This window comes from Zea mays, chromosome 1, assembly GCF_902167145.1.
Source record: "Zea mays cultivar B73 chromosome 1, Zm-B73-REFERENCE-NAM-5.0, whole genome shotgun sequence".
NCBI lineage: Eukaryota > Viridiplantae > Streptophyta > Magnoliopsida > Poales > Poaceae > Zea > Zea mays.
In genome coordinates this window covers 179,348,809-179,364,386 of record NC_050096.1, presented here as the reverse complement: position 1 = coordinate 179,364,386, position 15,578 = coordinate 179,348,809, and positions in this window count along the sequence as shown.

Genomic DNA, 15,578 nt, shown 5'->3' with positions numbered 1-15,578 from the left:
GGATATGTATTCCGCATGCGAAAAAATCGGACAAGGATCTACCCAATGAGTGAACCCACAATTCTCCTTGACCAATAAATGTTGCATAAATGTTTATAGTTAGGTTCACTCAACAACAAAATCATATAGAACAAAGGATTAGAATTAATTTTTACATATGCATAAGGACATCTGAAGAAACACCGGCCTCCATCAATTCCCCCCTCGACGAACATCTGCACCAAGCAATCCTCACCATACATGCACTTTGGCCAATCTTCTCTCCTATTATCGTAGGACTTGAGTCTAACCTCTTTGTTGAAATCTCTTTTACTTTGAACTAGAAAGTTAAAAACTGCCTCTTCAAAAAAAATCTGGACCAAGAGGGCCATCGAAACACATTGGAGGTAACTTCCCTCCATCCTTTCGTCTCTCATTTCCCACACCCTTGCCCCTAGAAGACCCTGAAGACATTTGTATTGCACAATGAAGCAAATGTACAAAGGATCGTGTATATATAGGCGAAAGGATAGGTAGTGTAATGGATTCTGAAAAAGGTTATGTACAGGCTATGAATAGGCTACAAGTCACACTCTGAAAAGGCTATGTATAGGTTCTGAAAAGTCTAGATGTAACAGCGACAACGTACGATCTTATTGCTCCTGAGAAGGCTACGAAATGGATCTGAAAAGGCTACATGTGATACTCATAATATAGGATATTGATGCTTCTGAAAAGGCTATGTAAAAGCTCTGAAAAGGCTATATGTAACAGTGACATTGTAGGATATTATTGCTCCTGAAAAGGCTACGAAATGGATCTGAAAAGGCTAGATGTCATACTTATAATATATGATATTGATGCTTCTGAAAAGGCTATGTAATAGTTCTAAAAAGGCTAGATGACATATTCACAATTTCACCAAATTTTGGCAGAGTTTTCCCTGTTTTATATCAATCCAACATATACACATACATAAGCATATAACATATAAGTGCATATAAGTTTAAAAATTCCAACAAGCTCATAAAAGTCCAAACAAGTGCATAATAGTCTATAGAGTTTATACAAGTCCATAAAAAGGCCATACAAGTCCGTAGAGGCCAAACAAGTCTATTACAATTCTTGTCCAGTGCATACACTACATAACAACTCCATAGAGTCCATACCAGCCCAAACCAAGTCAACAACTGCTTGGATCGGCGGCATACTTTGGCCATCATATGTAGGCTACTCACTGGGGAAAGCACCAGGACGACAATGCCGGAAGTCATCCACACACTAGGGAAAGCACCACACACTGGGGAAAGCACCAGAACGCACAAAAGAATATCTACCTCCCATCAATCCATGCATTTGGTTTAGGGATGTACTCATAATGCATGCCTAGATTAACCGCCTTCATTGCATTTAAAAGAATAGGTAGCTGCTCGTACCCAGACTCCCAGTCCCCATATATCATCTTCCACGCACACTGCTTAGCCCTCCAAGCTTTACCATATGTTATCTTATACCCATCAAACACATTCTCCACAATCCTCATGATTGTCCTAACCTTCATATTTGGTTCCAGCTGCAGTATTCCCATAAGCTGCTTCCTAATGAGGGTAGATGTCAATTGGCGATGTTTCATCGTTAACTCATGTTCAGCATAGGTGTGTGGCACCACTACTTTTGTTATCTTCCACTTTGCGGTGATCTTTTGTATCCTAGCACAAACCCTCCATGCACAGTTATCCTTGTCGCATACAACCGTGTAACGACGTTTCTCGTACGAATGAAGTACTCTATATGGCCTCTTATGTAAGACTGCATAATGCTGCAACCACCTCTTCAAGACAGTTAGGTCCTTGAAGACCCTACCCTTTTCAATCATCATGCTAGGACCGACCTCAGGAGCATTTAGCAGCTCATCATCCCTTCCTTCTGCATTTGCCTGATGAGAAAGACTAAGATCGCTGAACTCATGCACTCTTGGATCCCGGGCGTCTGGAAAAACATGTTGCAACATTTCAATGTCACTCTCCGTGAGTTCACCAACCGGACGATCATCATCTGAATTAGCAACCATAGCAAAGGCATATGGCTCCTCTTCATTCCTAAACTCAGGACTATTCGAGGCAATAAATCCATCACCGAAGCAGCCACGTGCCACGGTCTGAGGTTCAACCACAAGAGCAGCGGTCTCTCCTGCAACATGTACAAGATCATCAGTCCCACATCAAATGGAATAAGCAAAGTGCTCATGGTCCAAAATGAAGATGTAATGCTAATGAAACTTACTGTAATTGGTTTGTGCCAAAGGGATACACGCAGCAGAATCTATCTGCAGGCCATCTTTTAGCTGACTTAATGGGATCAAATTGGAGCCAGATTGAGCATCAGGCACAGTTAGCACGTCATCCACATCACAATCATAGTCTTTAGGGGGACGGTCTACTACAACCGGCCGTACCACAACCTCCATGAGTTGCAACTAGGTCTTCATAGCTGATGTTGGGGACTTGTTCTCAAATGCTAAGAGTTAAGAACAAGGCAACATAAAAAGTGTTAAGTGTTAAAGTCCTTCGTCCTTCGAAGCATTATGTCCCTTCGGGAAATAATGAGTTTCGGACGAAAGTCATAAGAGACATACCTTCGTAAACATAACAAGTAATGACGAAGGATTCATATAAAGCATGAAATATAATATAAGCATCATCATAGAATCATTTCTATTTTATTAACATGGAAAAATAGAAATGATTTCAAATTACAAATGTACCTTCGGTCCTGAGAGAAGATAAAAAGTACAAGCGTGACGCAAAAGCAAATGCCAAGTTCGTGTGTACAGTACGGGGGTACTGTTCATCTATTTATAGACACAGGACGCAGCCTGTGACGAATTACAATTATGCCCTTTACGAAAGTTTACAACATTATCTTAGACCTCTATGGATAAAAAGGTCATTCTATCTTTATGTCGGTTTGCAACGCCGAAGCTCTATAAAAAGGAACCTTCGGCCATTTCCTGGGGACGATTTCAGCCGAAGCTGCTTCTTCACGCAAGACCTTCGGCGCAACGAAGCATGGGCCCAACAGTAGCCCCTTTCGCGGCGCTAGATCGTTTTTCGTAACGAGCTTGAACCGTGAAAAAATCCTCTCAAGCTTCGGGAAGCCGAAGGTCCAAAAAACACCTTCCCTGAGCTCGTTGCCGAGAAACGATCCATTTCCCGAGATCGTGTCGGTCCCACCTTGCAGAGTCACTGTTTGGTCTTTGCGGTCCACTGCGCAGCGAGTACAAGTTACTGCCCGCCTGGTGTAAAAACCCTGCCGCTTCGCCTTCTTACCTGCAGCACTATATAAACAGACGAGTAGGTGTGGAGTTACCACAGCATTTACTGCTATTTGCACTGTTTTGCTGCCAAAATTTTTAACCATCACCGAAGCTTGTTTGTCAGGTTTGAACGAAGCTCCATCTTGAAGCCTGCTTCGGAGAAAAAAGTATTAAAGTTTCACAAGTTCATAATTAAATGGCCAGAGTTCGCTCTACAGCTAGGGTTGAGCGTGAGGGGGACGAAACTGAAGCTTCGGAGACTGTGCCCATCTCCGAAGCGATGCAGCGCTCCGGACTGGTGACTACGGAAGAAATGGCTGCTGCCGGAGCAAACCCGACAGCTGCCGAAGGAGAAGGGAACATTGAAGAAACCGACTCCGAAGATGACTACCGTATTGCCATGCCCAGCAAACCCAGCCACCTAGACTTCGGAAAATCGACTGTTTCAAAGGTTGATCTCGCCAAGATGGTGAAAGCAGGTTTTTTCAGTGAAGATCAGAAGAAGCTACTTCGCTTCGGGGGAGAAGAGACCACCCCGAAGCCAGAGAAGGACGAGGTTGTCATCTTCAAAAGCTTTTTAAAGGCTGGGCTAAGATTCCCTGTTCACGAGATTGTTGCGGAGATATTGAAGAGGTTTGGCATCTACCTTCATCAGTTAACTCCTAACACTATCGTTAGGCTTAGCGTTTATATTTGGGCCCTCCGAAGCCAAGCAGTGGAGCCTTTTGCTGACAGTTTCTGTCGAGTTCATGAATTGCATTATCAAACAAAGGCTAGAAAAGATGGGCTTCATGAAAACTTCGGTTGCTACAATTTTGCCTACCGGAAAACCGCAAAGTTTCCTGTAATTAGCTACCGAAGCAAATGGCCGGCAGGCTGGAAATCAGAATGGTTCTATGTCAAGGTTGATGAGGACAAGGAGAAGCTTGTGCAAAGTCCACTCGAGCTAACTTTCGGAGAAACCCGACCCCACTGCAACATGACACCAGAGGGTCAAACTCAACGGGCAATGGATGAATTCAGAATCATCGCAGAGCATATTGGTACCAGGGATCTGGTTCAAGAATTCTTAGCATTCAAAGTTTTCCCTACTCTGAAAAAATGGGAAATGCCAAAGTTAAAGGGGGAGAAGAAGGAAGGGGATCTTGTCCGGCTTCCTTACCACTTCAAATTCAAGAAATATTTTAAGAAGCCCTTCCAAGAGTGGCTGGACACAGTTGAGGTGATGTGTAATGAAATTCTTGGAAATTATTCGAAAAAAGAAGATCAACTGATGACAGCAGCCTTCGGTACCCGTCCGAAGCGAAGGCTGAACCGAGTGCTTGATGCACTGGGCTTCGAATATCCTGACTATGCGCAGCTGAACAAGGATGCTGAGGGCCAGAGAAGAAAAAGAGAGGCCGAAGCTTTAAACAAGGATGAAGAACAACCACCAAAAAAGAAGAAAATTGTCAAGAGAAAAATATCAACTCCAAAGCGAAAACTATCCGAAGGAGAGGGGACCCCCACACCACCTTCTACCAGCGACGTGGAGGAAATTCTAAAGGTAATGACTGAACCCATGCCCACGAAGCTAAGTCCATTAGGGCCTCGACTGACGAAGCTTTTTCAAAAGGTGGCGGAGCCGGAAAAAACGAAGATAACCAAAGCAAAAAGGCAAAGAATTATTGCCGTAACAGAAGTTATTGACAAGACGCCACCGAGAGCATCAATTCAGAAAACAGCAGCTGCTGAAGACACAACAAACGTCGAAGTCGCACCTTCGGAGGTCGCGGCTACCGAAGCCGCTACAGCCGAAGATGTGAACTTAGAGACTACCATTGAGAATATCGACAAAATTTTAGAAGACATGGCTGCAGAAGAAGCTGCCGCTGCTGCTAAAAAAGTCATGGCCGCAGTGCCTGAGAAGGGGAAAGAAATAGCCGAAGTCGCTTCGGACGACGAAGCCTACACATTTCAAAATTTAATTGGGCAAAAACTTTCGGAGGACGAAATAGAAGAGCTAAAAGACTATGCCAAATCTTGCGGATACAGGCCAGGAGCTCTTCTATTCGGAGGTGTGGACGATGAAAAATTAGGCTGCATTCGAGACCAAACCGGAGCTAAGGTCATCGGTACTCTGTCAAAGAGTATCGGTTTTCCGAAGCTAGAGATAGATATCAGCCGCTACCGACGACAGCATATCGTCGGCAGCTTATTTTATTCCAATTTCAAGGTAAACAATCTTTTCTCTGTTCCTTATTGCTTTGGATAATGAAAATGTTACTAACGAAAACTGTTTTTGTGCAGAGCATGCTACTGAGCAAAGCTCTGAAGATGCAGCAGGATTTAGAGGACGAAAAACACGAAGCTATAATTGGAAATTTGGAGAGCAAAATAAAAGAACAATCAGTCATCATTGAAAAGAAAGACTTCGAACTTCAATCAACCGAAGGCTTGCTGGCAGAGACCGAAGCTAAAATATCAGAATTGAATTCGAAGCTTATCGGTCAATCAAAACAGTTTGAACAAGAAAAGCTAGAGCTTAATTCTAAACTTGAAGCCGAAGTCCAAGCCAACTCAAATTTGAAGAAATCATTAACAAGCCTTCAGGATAAATGTTTGAATTTTAGCAACAATTGTATCCAACAACTAAAGAAGATCTTTTACTCAGTTGGAGCCAGCAGCGGGAAATTTACCCCTTCGGATGAAGATTTACCAAAAGCCTTCGATCATATCGAAGCTGAAATTGAAGAACTTGACGAAGTTATAGCTGGGCACGGTGACTTCTGTGCCTGGGTAGCTTCTCGGGGTACTGCTGCAGCATTCCTGAAGGCTGGCTGCGAGCATGGAAAGATCGTCAACAGGCCCAACTTCACCCTGTCTCCATCAATCCTGGACGATATACCTGACCTCGCCCGAAGTATCTCAAATAGATTTATAAAAATGATATGGACAAAAGGCGGGCGGGAGAAGGCTGGAGACGAAGCTCGAAGTCATCTTGAACCAGTAAGAAATCCTACTTTGTACTTACCTTCTCCTTCATACTTGATTTTTACTCTGGATACCTGGATTCATGTAGGATGACGAAGCTGAAGGTGATTAAAGAATATGCCGCCGAAGCGGGAGCCTGAAGAAGATTAGTAGTAGTAGGCTAGAAAATTTGTAACAACTTGTTGTAAATACAATTAAACCGTTCTCAAGGAACTTTGTACATACCTTGTAATATATCCTTACCCTTTTATTAAGACGCTTTGATGTGGACGAAATCAATATTTTGAGCCGAAGGCGAAAAACACCTTCCCTTCTTTTCGTACACAACGAAGCATTAAAGACTGCTTCTTCTTTCTGCGGAAGCTTTGCTTTTTTGTACAAAACATAAAAGACTACTTCTTCTTTCTGCCGAAGCTTTTCTTTTTTTGTACACTCCAAAACATAAAAGAATACTTCTCCTTTTTGCCGAAGCAACCACTTAGTAACACAGATGCCATGAATGAATGCTTATGAATGCAAATGCTATGATGTAATGTGATGTGCGAATGAATGTCCAAAACATATAACCGAAGCCACACTCAACCATTATTTCCTTGGAATCAACCACACATCAGCTCTGCATTCCCTTAGGAACGACTTTGGAGCTTCCTCGTCTTTTACTTAGACGGTATAAACTCTGCATTCCCTTAGGAACGTCTTTGGAGTTTCTTCGCCTTTTACTTAGGCGGTATAAGCTCTGCATTCCCTTAGGAACGTCTTTGGAGCTTCTTCGTCTTTTACTTAGACGGTATAAACTCTGCATTCCCTTAGGAACGTCTTTGGAGTTTCTTCGCCTTTTACTTAGACGGTATAAACTCTGCATTCCCTTAGGAACGTCTTTGGAGTTTCTTCGCCTTTTACTTAGGCGGTATAAGCTCTGCATTCCCTTAGGAACGTCTTTGGAGCTTCTTCGTCTTTTACTTAGACGGTACCAGCGTTGACTTTTCGCTGAGAGCTCTGCATCCCCTTAGGGACGTCTTTGGAGCTTCTTCTCTTTTTTCTTTTTCAGTTCCTGCACTCGATGGTGCGTTCTCAGCTGTTACATTTACATTTTTTGGGGGATTTTGCTCTTATAAGACTAAAAAAGGAAATTACACATGATGGCCCCATTAAAAACCTTTCTCCCCCTTCGGAAAGGAAAAGGGTGCCATGAAAAAGAAAAGAAAAAACATAAAAAATTACATCATGTTATACATAGTATCGCCGAAGCTCATCCGCATTCCAAGACCTTGGAATTTCGTTGCCATCCATGTCCTTTAATCTGTACGATCCAGGCCTTGACGAAGATACTACTAAGAATGGTCCTTCCCATTTCAACTGTAGCTTACCCACTGTATCTGGGTTAGCCACTCTCCGAAGCACCAAGTGTCCCGGCTCAATATTTTTTAACCGGACTTTTCTATCTCGCCATTTAACTGTTTCAGCCTGATATTTATTGATATTCTCCACGGCCTGAAGCCTGATCCCTTCTAAAGCATCCTTTTCCACAAGGCAAGCATCTTCGGGACCTGATTCTGCCGAAGCTACTACTCTTATTGATCCAGCTTTGGCTTCTTCCGGGGTTATTGCTTCGTCTCCGAATAATAACTTGAATGGGGTAAAGCCTGTAGATCTTGATGCTGTTGTATTGTGGCTCCACACCACTTTGGTTAACTGGTCTGGCCACTTTAAGCTTCAGGGACTTAAGCCTGTGAAGAAAATGAGTTTTCCTCGTGGGAAACAACGAAATTATTACATGAAAACTAACAATGTTCTTTGTTTCACAGAAAATAAAACTGAATAGAAAAGACTGCTATCAAAGGTAGGATATGTGTCAATAAATGTGCTTCGACTCTGGCACAGTGCTGTTGACTGTGCGAGCTTCGGATTGTTCTCTGAAGTCCCTTTGGTGTGGAGCATATTGACTCCCTTCTGGCTGTTGACCCTGTTGCAGTGGAGGTGGAGGCGGAGGCTGCTGCCAGGAAGCTTGAGGTTGACTTGCCGAAGCTACAGAAGCTGCAGGGTGGTTGTCTATGTATTGTGGGATGTAAGGTGGATGATACGAAGCAGTATGCATGACCTGCTTCGGCTGAGCTTGTTGAGATGCAGCTTCGGCTATTTCCTTTTGCTTCTGGATTGTAATATGGCACGTCCTGGTGGTATGGCCCTTGCTTTCTCCACAGAACAAGCAAAACAGTTTCCTTGGTTGATCTCCGAATCTTCCGCCGAAGCCCCTGGCGCCTCTGCCTCTTGGAGCTGGTGGCCGGAAGAAAGTTTGTTGTTGCCCCGAAGCCTGTGAGGAGCACTGCGGTCTGTTCTGCTGACTCCCCTTATCATCATTCTGAGTAGAGTTGTGGATGGACCTGACATGCCTCGGATAGGATCTTCCTCCGAAGCCCCTGGTCATTTCAGAAAATCTGAAGGCCTCCTCCCTTCTTTGGCGAAAGTCATTGTCAGCACGAATGTACTCGTCCATCTTTTGGAGCAGCTTCTCCAGGGTCTGAGGAGGCTTCCTAGCAAAGTATTGAGCAGCAGGTCCAGGACGAAGCCCCTTGATCATGGCTTCGATGACAATTTCATTGGGCACCGTTGGTGCCTGCGCCCTCAAACGCAAGAACCTTCTGACATACGCCTGAAGGTATTCTTCATGATCCTGAGTGCACTGGAACAAGGCTTGAGCAGTGACCGGCTTCGTCTGAAATCCTTGAAAGCTGGTCAATAACATATCCTTCAGCTTCTGCCATGAAGTGATCGTTCCTGGCCGAAGGGAGGAATACCAGGTCTGAGCAACACTCCTGACGGCCATAACGAAAGACTTTGCCATTACTGCAGCATTGCCACCATACGAAGACACTGTTGCTTCGTAACTCATCAAGAACTGCTTCGGGTCCGAATGGCCATCGAACATGGGAAGCTGGGGTGGCTTATAGGACGGAGGCCAAGGTGTAGCCTGCAGATCAGCGGACAGAGGAGAAGCATCGTCGAAAACAAAATTTCCATGATGGAAATTGTCATACCAGTCATCTTCATTGAAGAAGCCCTCCTGATGAAGGTCTTTTTGTTGAGGCCTTCGGTTCTGCTCATCGTGGGTAAGATGACGGACTTCTTCAGAAGCTTCGTCTATCTGCCTCTGCAGCTCAGCTAGCCTGGCCATCTTCTCCTTCTTCCTCTGCACCTGTTGATGTAACATCTCCATGTCCCTGATCTCTTGGTCTAGTTCATCCTCCTGAATCGTCGGGCTGACAGCCTTCCTCTTCTGGTTTCGGGCCTCCCGAAGAGAGACGGTCTCCTGGTTGGGGTCCAGCGGTTGCAGTGCTGCAGCCCCAGTCGCTGAAGCTTTCTTCGGCGCCATAGCGAGGGTCTATAGCTTCCGAAGGTGTTCAAAAAACTCGAAGTGGAAGTGAGTTCACCGGAGGTGGGCGCCAATGTTGGGGACTTGTTCTCAAATGCTAAGAGTTAAGAACAAGGCAACATAAAAAGTGTTAAGTGTTAAAGTCCTTCGTCCTTCGAAGCATTATGTCCCTTCGGGAAATAATGAGTTTCGGACGAAAGTCATAAGAGACATACCTTCGTAAACATAACAAGTAATGACGAAGGATTCATATAAAGCATGAAATATAATATAAGCATCATCATAGAATCATTTCTATTTTATTAACATGGAAAAATAGAAATGATTTCAAATTACAAATGTACCTTCGGTCCTGAGAGAAGATAAAAAGTACAAGCGTGACGCAAAAGCAAATGCCAAGTTCGTGTGTACAGTACGGGGGTACTGTTCATCTATTTATAGACACAGGACGCAGCCTGTGAAGAATTACAATTATGCCCTTTACGAAAGTTTACAACATTATCTTAGACCTCTATGGATAAAAAGGTCATTCTATCTTTATGTCGGTTTGCAACGCCGAAGCTCTATAAAAAGGAACCTTCGGCCATTTCCTGGGGACGATTTCAGCCGAAGCTGCTTCTTCACGCAAGACCTTCGGCGCAACGAAGCATGGGCCCAACAGCTGAAGTAACATAATTATCCCAATCCAGTTGAGAATCAATTGGGATGACTCGACTTATGACATTTGGTGGATGATCAATGTTAAGCACTACGTCAACCGCAATGTCATCATCTTCATGGTAACCAAGCTTTTGTTTAGCCTTTGTAAACACATCACTCAAGGAGGGTCTACCAACGAATAGTACAGGCACGTGTCGTATGTCAATGAACTTGGCATTTCCATAGGGATCTTCTTCTACATTGTCTCCACAATATAAGCTCATAAAATTGTCCATCTATTTGAAACATGAATTAAACATTCAATATCCACTATGGATGGTTATTTGAAAGGGAAATAGGGTCAAACCTTTTCCTAAATGATTTTGGTGGTTGAATTGCCCAACGCAAATAATTGGACTAACTAGTTTGCTCTAGAATAAATGTTCTACAGGTGCCAAAGGTTCACATCAAACCAATACAAAATCAAAAGAAAGGGCTAAAAAGAAAGGAGCAAAGGAAACCGAAGTGCTCCCTGGTCTGGCGCACAGGACTGTCCGGTGTGCCACTAGACAGTGTCCGGTGTGCCAGGGAGGATCGACCTCAAACTGTTCAGCTTCGGGTTTCTTAGGCGTAGCTCCGCTATAATTCACCGGAGTGTCCGGTGGGCCACCGGACTGTCCGGTGTGCCAGCGGAGCAATGACTACCTGCGCGCAACGGTCGACTCTGACAGTGAACAGTGCAGCACAGTGATCGCAGCAAAAGTGAAAGGGAAATGTGCCCTTGGGCCATTTCTAAGTATTTTGGTGATTTAGTGTCCAACACAAGTGCTTAAGTGTTAAACTATGCCAAATGGTGGACAAAGTGCAAATCAATACAAAGGTATGATTCTAGACTCAGTACATTGGTTTTTATGTACTAACATATTTGTCTAAGTGCTAGAATCAGAGAAAATTCAATTAGAAAAGACTTGGCTCGAGCAGCCAAGACTCTGCTCAGTCTGGGTGCACCGGACTGTCCGGTGGTGCACCGGACAGTGTCCGGTGCGCCAGGCTAGCGTCTGATCAACTGGCTGCTCTCGAGTCTTGACGGCGGCGTACAGCTATAAATCATCGGACTGTCTGGTGGTGCACCGGACAGTGTCCGGTGAATCTGCTGCGGCGAAGTCGCCGCTCTCGGGAACCAAGTCAACAACGTACGACTATAATTCACCGGACTGTCCGGTGAGTCACCGGACTGTCCGGTGAGCCAACGGTCAGGCGTGCCAACGGTCGGCCGCGCAATCCGCGTGTGACGCGTGGCCGAGCCAACGGTCGGATGGGAGCACCAGACTGTCCGGTGTGCACCGGACAGTGTCTGGTGCGCAACAGCTCCAAGTCTCCAACGATCGGCTACGCCAGAATAGGAAAGAAATCCGCACCGGACAGTGTCCGGTGGTGCACCGGACTGTCCGGTGCGCCAGTCGACAGAAGGCAAGAATTGCCTTCCTGGATTGCTCTCAACGGCTCCTAGCTGCCTTGGGGCTATAAAAGGGACCCCTAGGCGCATGGAGGAGCACACCAAGCACACTTTGAGCATTCTTGATCATTCACACTTCGTCTTTGCGCACTTGTTCGACATTCTTAGTGATTTGAGCTCCGTTCTAGTGAGAACTTTGTGATATTCATTAGAGCTCAAGTCTTGGCCGTGTGTGTGCGTATTTGCTGTGGACTTGTGTGTGTTGCTCATCCCATCCTTACTTCTGTGTTCATTTGTGATCATCTTTTGTAAGGGCGAGAGACTCCAAGTTGTGGAGATTCCTCGCAAACGGGATATAGTGAAAAGGAAAAGAAACACCATGGTATTCAAGTGGATCTTTGGATCACTTGAGAGGGGTTGAGTGCAACCCTCATCCATTGGGATGCCACAATGTGGAGTAGGCAAGTTTTGACTTGGCCGAACCATGGGATAAACCACTGTGCCTCTCTATGTTGATATCTTTGTGGTTATTGTGTCTTGCAAGAATTCCTCTCTAGCCACTTGGTTTTATTGCTCTAACACTTAATCAAGTTTGTGGCTTCAAGTTTTAAGTTTTTGCAGGATCACCTATTCACCCCCCTCTAGGTGCTCTCAATTGGTATCGGAGCCGTTCTCTTCACGTAAGGGACTAATCGCCCGAAGAGATGGATCCTAAGGGCAAGGGGATGGTGGTCAATGATAAGGAGAAGGAGTCCTTCGTTAATGATCCAAAAGATGACAAGCCTACTGACTCGAGCTCGAGCCACAAAAGAAAAGACGGGAAGAAGAAGAAAACAAGGCGCATCAAGGAGATAGTCTACTACGACAGCGATGAATCTTCCTCTTCCCAAAAGGACGACGACTACGAGAAAAAGAAAACGGTCAATTCAAACTTTTCTTTTGATTATTCTCGTATTCCGCAAAGCTCCAATACTCATTTGCTTTCCATTCCACTCGGTAAACCTCCTCACTTTGATGGAGAGGACTACGGATTTTGGAGTCACAAAATGCGTAGCCACTTGTTCTCTCTCCATCCAAGTATATGGGAGATAGTTGAAAATGGAATGCAATTTGATAGTACGGATAGTCCCATATTCATCAATGAACAAATTCATAAAAATGCACAAGCTACTACTGTTCTTTTAGCGTCATTATGCAGGGATGAATATCATAAGGTGAGTGGCTTGGATAACGCCAAGCAAATTTGGGACACCCTCAGGATCTCTCATGAGGGAAATGACGTCACCATGCTCACCAAGATGGAGTTGGTGGAAGGCGAACTTGGGAGATTCGCAATGATCAGGGGAGAGGAGCCAACCCAAACATACAACAGGCTCAAGACCCTCGTCAACAAGATAAGGAGCTATGGAAGCACGCGATGGACGGACCACGACGTCGTCCGCCTAATGCTAAGGTCTTTCACTGTCCTTGATCCACATCTTGTAAACAATATTCGTGAAAATCCTAGGTACACCAAGATGTCGCCCACAGAAATACTTGGAAAGTTCGTAAGCGGGCGGATGATGATCAAGGAGGCAAGATACGTCGATGAGGCGTTGAATGGTCCAATTCATGAGCATCAAGCCATTGCTCTCAAGGCAAAAAATAACAAGGAGGCGCTACCTAGCAAAGTGGCACAAGTTGAGGCGGCAGGGCTCAATGAGGAAGAAATGGCCCTCATCATCAAGCGCTTCAAGATGGCGCTAAAGGGCCGCAAGGAGCATCCCAAAAAGAACAAGACGAAGGGAAAGCGCTCCTGCTTCAAGTGAGGTAAGGTTGGTCACTTTATTGCTAACTGTCCCGATAATGATAGTGACCAGGAACAAGGAAAGAATGGGAAAAGAGAGAACAAGAAGGTTTACAAGAAGGCTAAAGGCGAGGCACACCTTGGAAAGGAGTGGGATTCGGACCACCACTGCCTTCAACAAATCGTCTCTCTTCCCCAACGAGCATCACACATGCCTCATGGCAAAGGAGAAGAAGGTATGTACTCGAAACAATACTACTTATGCTTCTTCAAGTGAGGATGAATCTAGTGATGATGAAATAGACTATGCATATTTATTCAAAGGCTTAGATAGAACTAAAATTGATAAGATCAATGAATTGATTGATGCTTTGAATAAAAAAATAATCTTTTAGAAAAGCAAGAAGATCTTTTATATGAAGAGCATGATAAATTTGTAAATGCACAAAATTCTCTTACATTAGAAGTTAAAAGAAATGAAATGCTTTCATGTGAATTGTCTACATGCCATGAATCTATTTCTAGATTAAAGAGTATCAATGATGACTTGAATGCAAAACTAGAAATAGCTAATAAATCAACCTCTTGTGTAGAACATGTTGTGATTTGCAATAGGTGTAAAGATTTTAATGTTGATGCTTGTAGTGAACACCTAGTTTCCATTTCTAAATTAAAGGATGAAGTGGCTAGTCTTAATGCTCAACTTAAGACTAGCAAAAGTGAATTTGATAAACTAAAATTTGCAAGGGATGCCTACACGATTGGTAGACACCCCTCAATTAAGGATGGACTTGGCTTTAAGAGGAAAGCCAAGAACTTAACAAGTCATAAGGCTCCCATCTCCGCCAAGGAGAAAGGGAAGGCCCCTATGGCTAATAGTGCTCAAAAGAACCATGCTTTCATGTACCATGATAGGAGATATTCTAGGAATGTTCATAGAAGTTATGATTCTCATGCCATGATTGCCTCAAGTTCTTCTATTATGCATGATAGAAATTTGGCTAGGAAAAATGTTGTTCATCATATGCCTAGAAGAAATGTTGTTCAGGTACCTAGGAAAGTAAGCAATGAACATTGCTTGCAATGCTTCCTTTGCTATTTGTAGAAAGGATAAGAAAGTGGTTGCTAGGAAATTAGGGGCAAAATGCAAGGGAGATAAAACTTGCATTTGGGTTCCTAAGACTATTGTCACTAACCTTGTAGGACCCAACAAGAGTTGGGTACCTAAGACCCAAGCCTAATTTGCCTTGCAGGTTTATGCATCCGGGGGATCAAGCTGGATTATCGACAGTGGATGCACAAACCACATGACGGGGGAGAAGAAGATGTTCACCTCCTACGTCAAGAATAAAGATTCCCAAGATTCAATCATATTCGGTGACGAGAATCAAGGCAAGGTTAAAGGCTTAGGCAAGATTGCCATCTCAAATGAGCACTCTATCTCCAATGTATTTTTAGTAGAGTCGCTAGGATATAATCTTCTGTCGGTTAGTCAATTATGTAATATGGGATATAATTGCTTATTCACAAATGTAGATGTGTCTGTCTTTAGAAGGAGTGATGGTTCATTAGCTTTTAAGGGTGTACTAGATGGCAAACTCTATTTAGTTGATTTTGCAAAGGAGGAGGCCGGTCTAGATGCATGCTTAATTGCTAAGACTAGCATGGGCTGGCTGTGGCATCGCCGTCTAGCACATGTGGGGATGAAGAACCTTCACAAACTTCTAAAGGGAGAACATGTGTTAGGTCTAACAAATGTGTATTTCAAAAAAGATAGACCTTGTGCAGCATGTCAAGCAGGTAAACAGGTGGGAAGCTCTCATCATATCAAGAATGTGATGACCACGACAAGACCTTTGGAGTTACTTCATATGGACCTCTTCGGACCCGTCGCCTATCTGAGTATAGGAGGAAGTAAGTATGGTCTTGTTATTGTTGATGATTTTTCCCGCTTCACTTGGGTATTCTTTTTGCAGGATAAATCTGAAACCCAAGGGACCCTCAAGCGCTTCCTAAGGAGAGCCCAAAATGAGTTTGAGCTCAAGGTGAAGAAGATAAG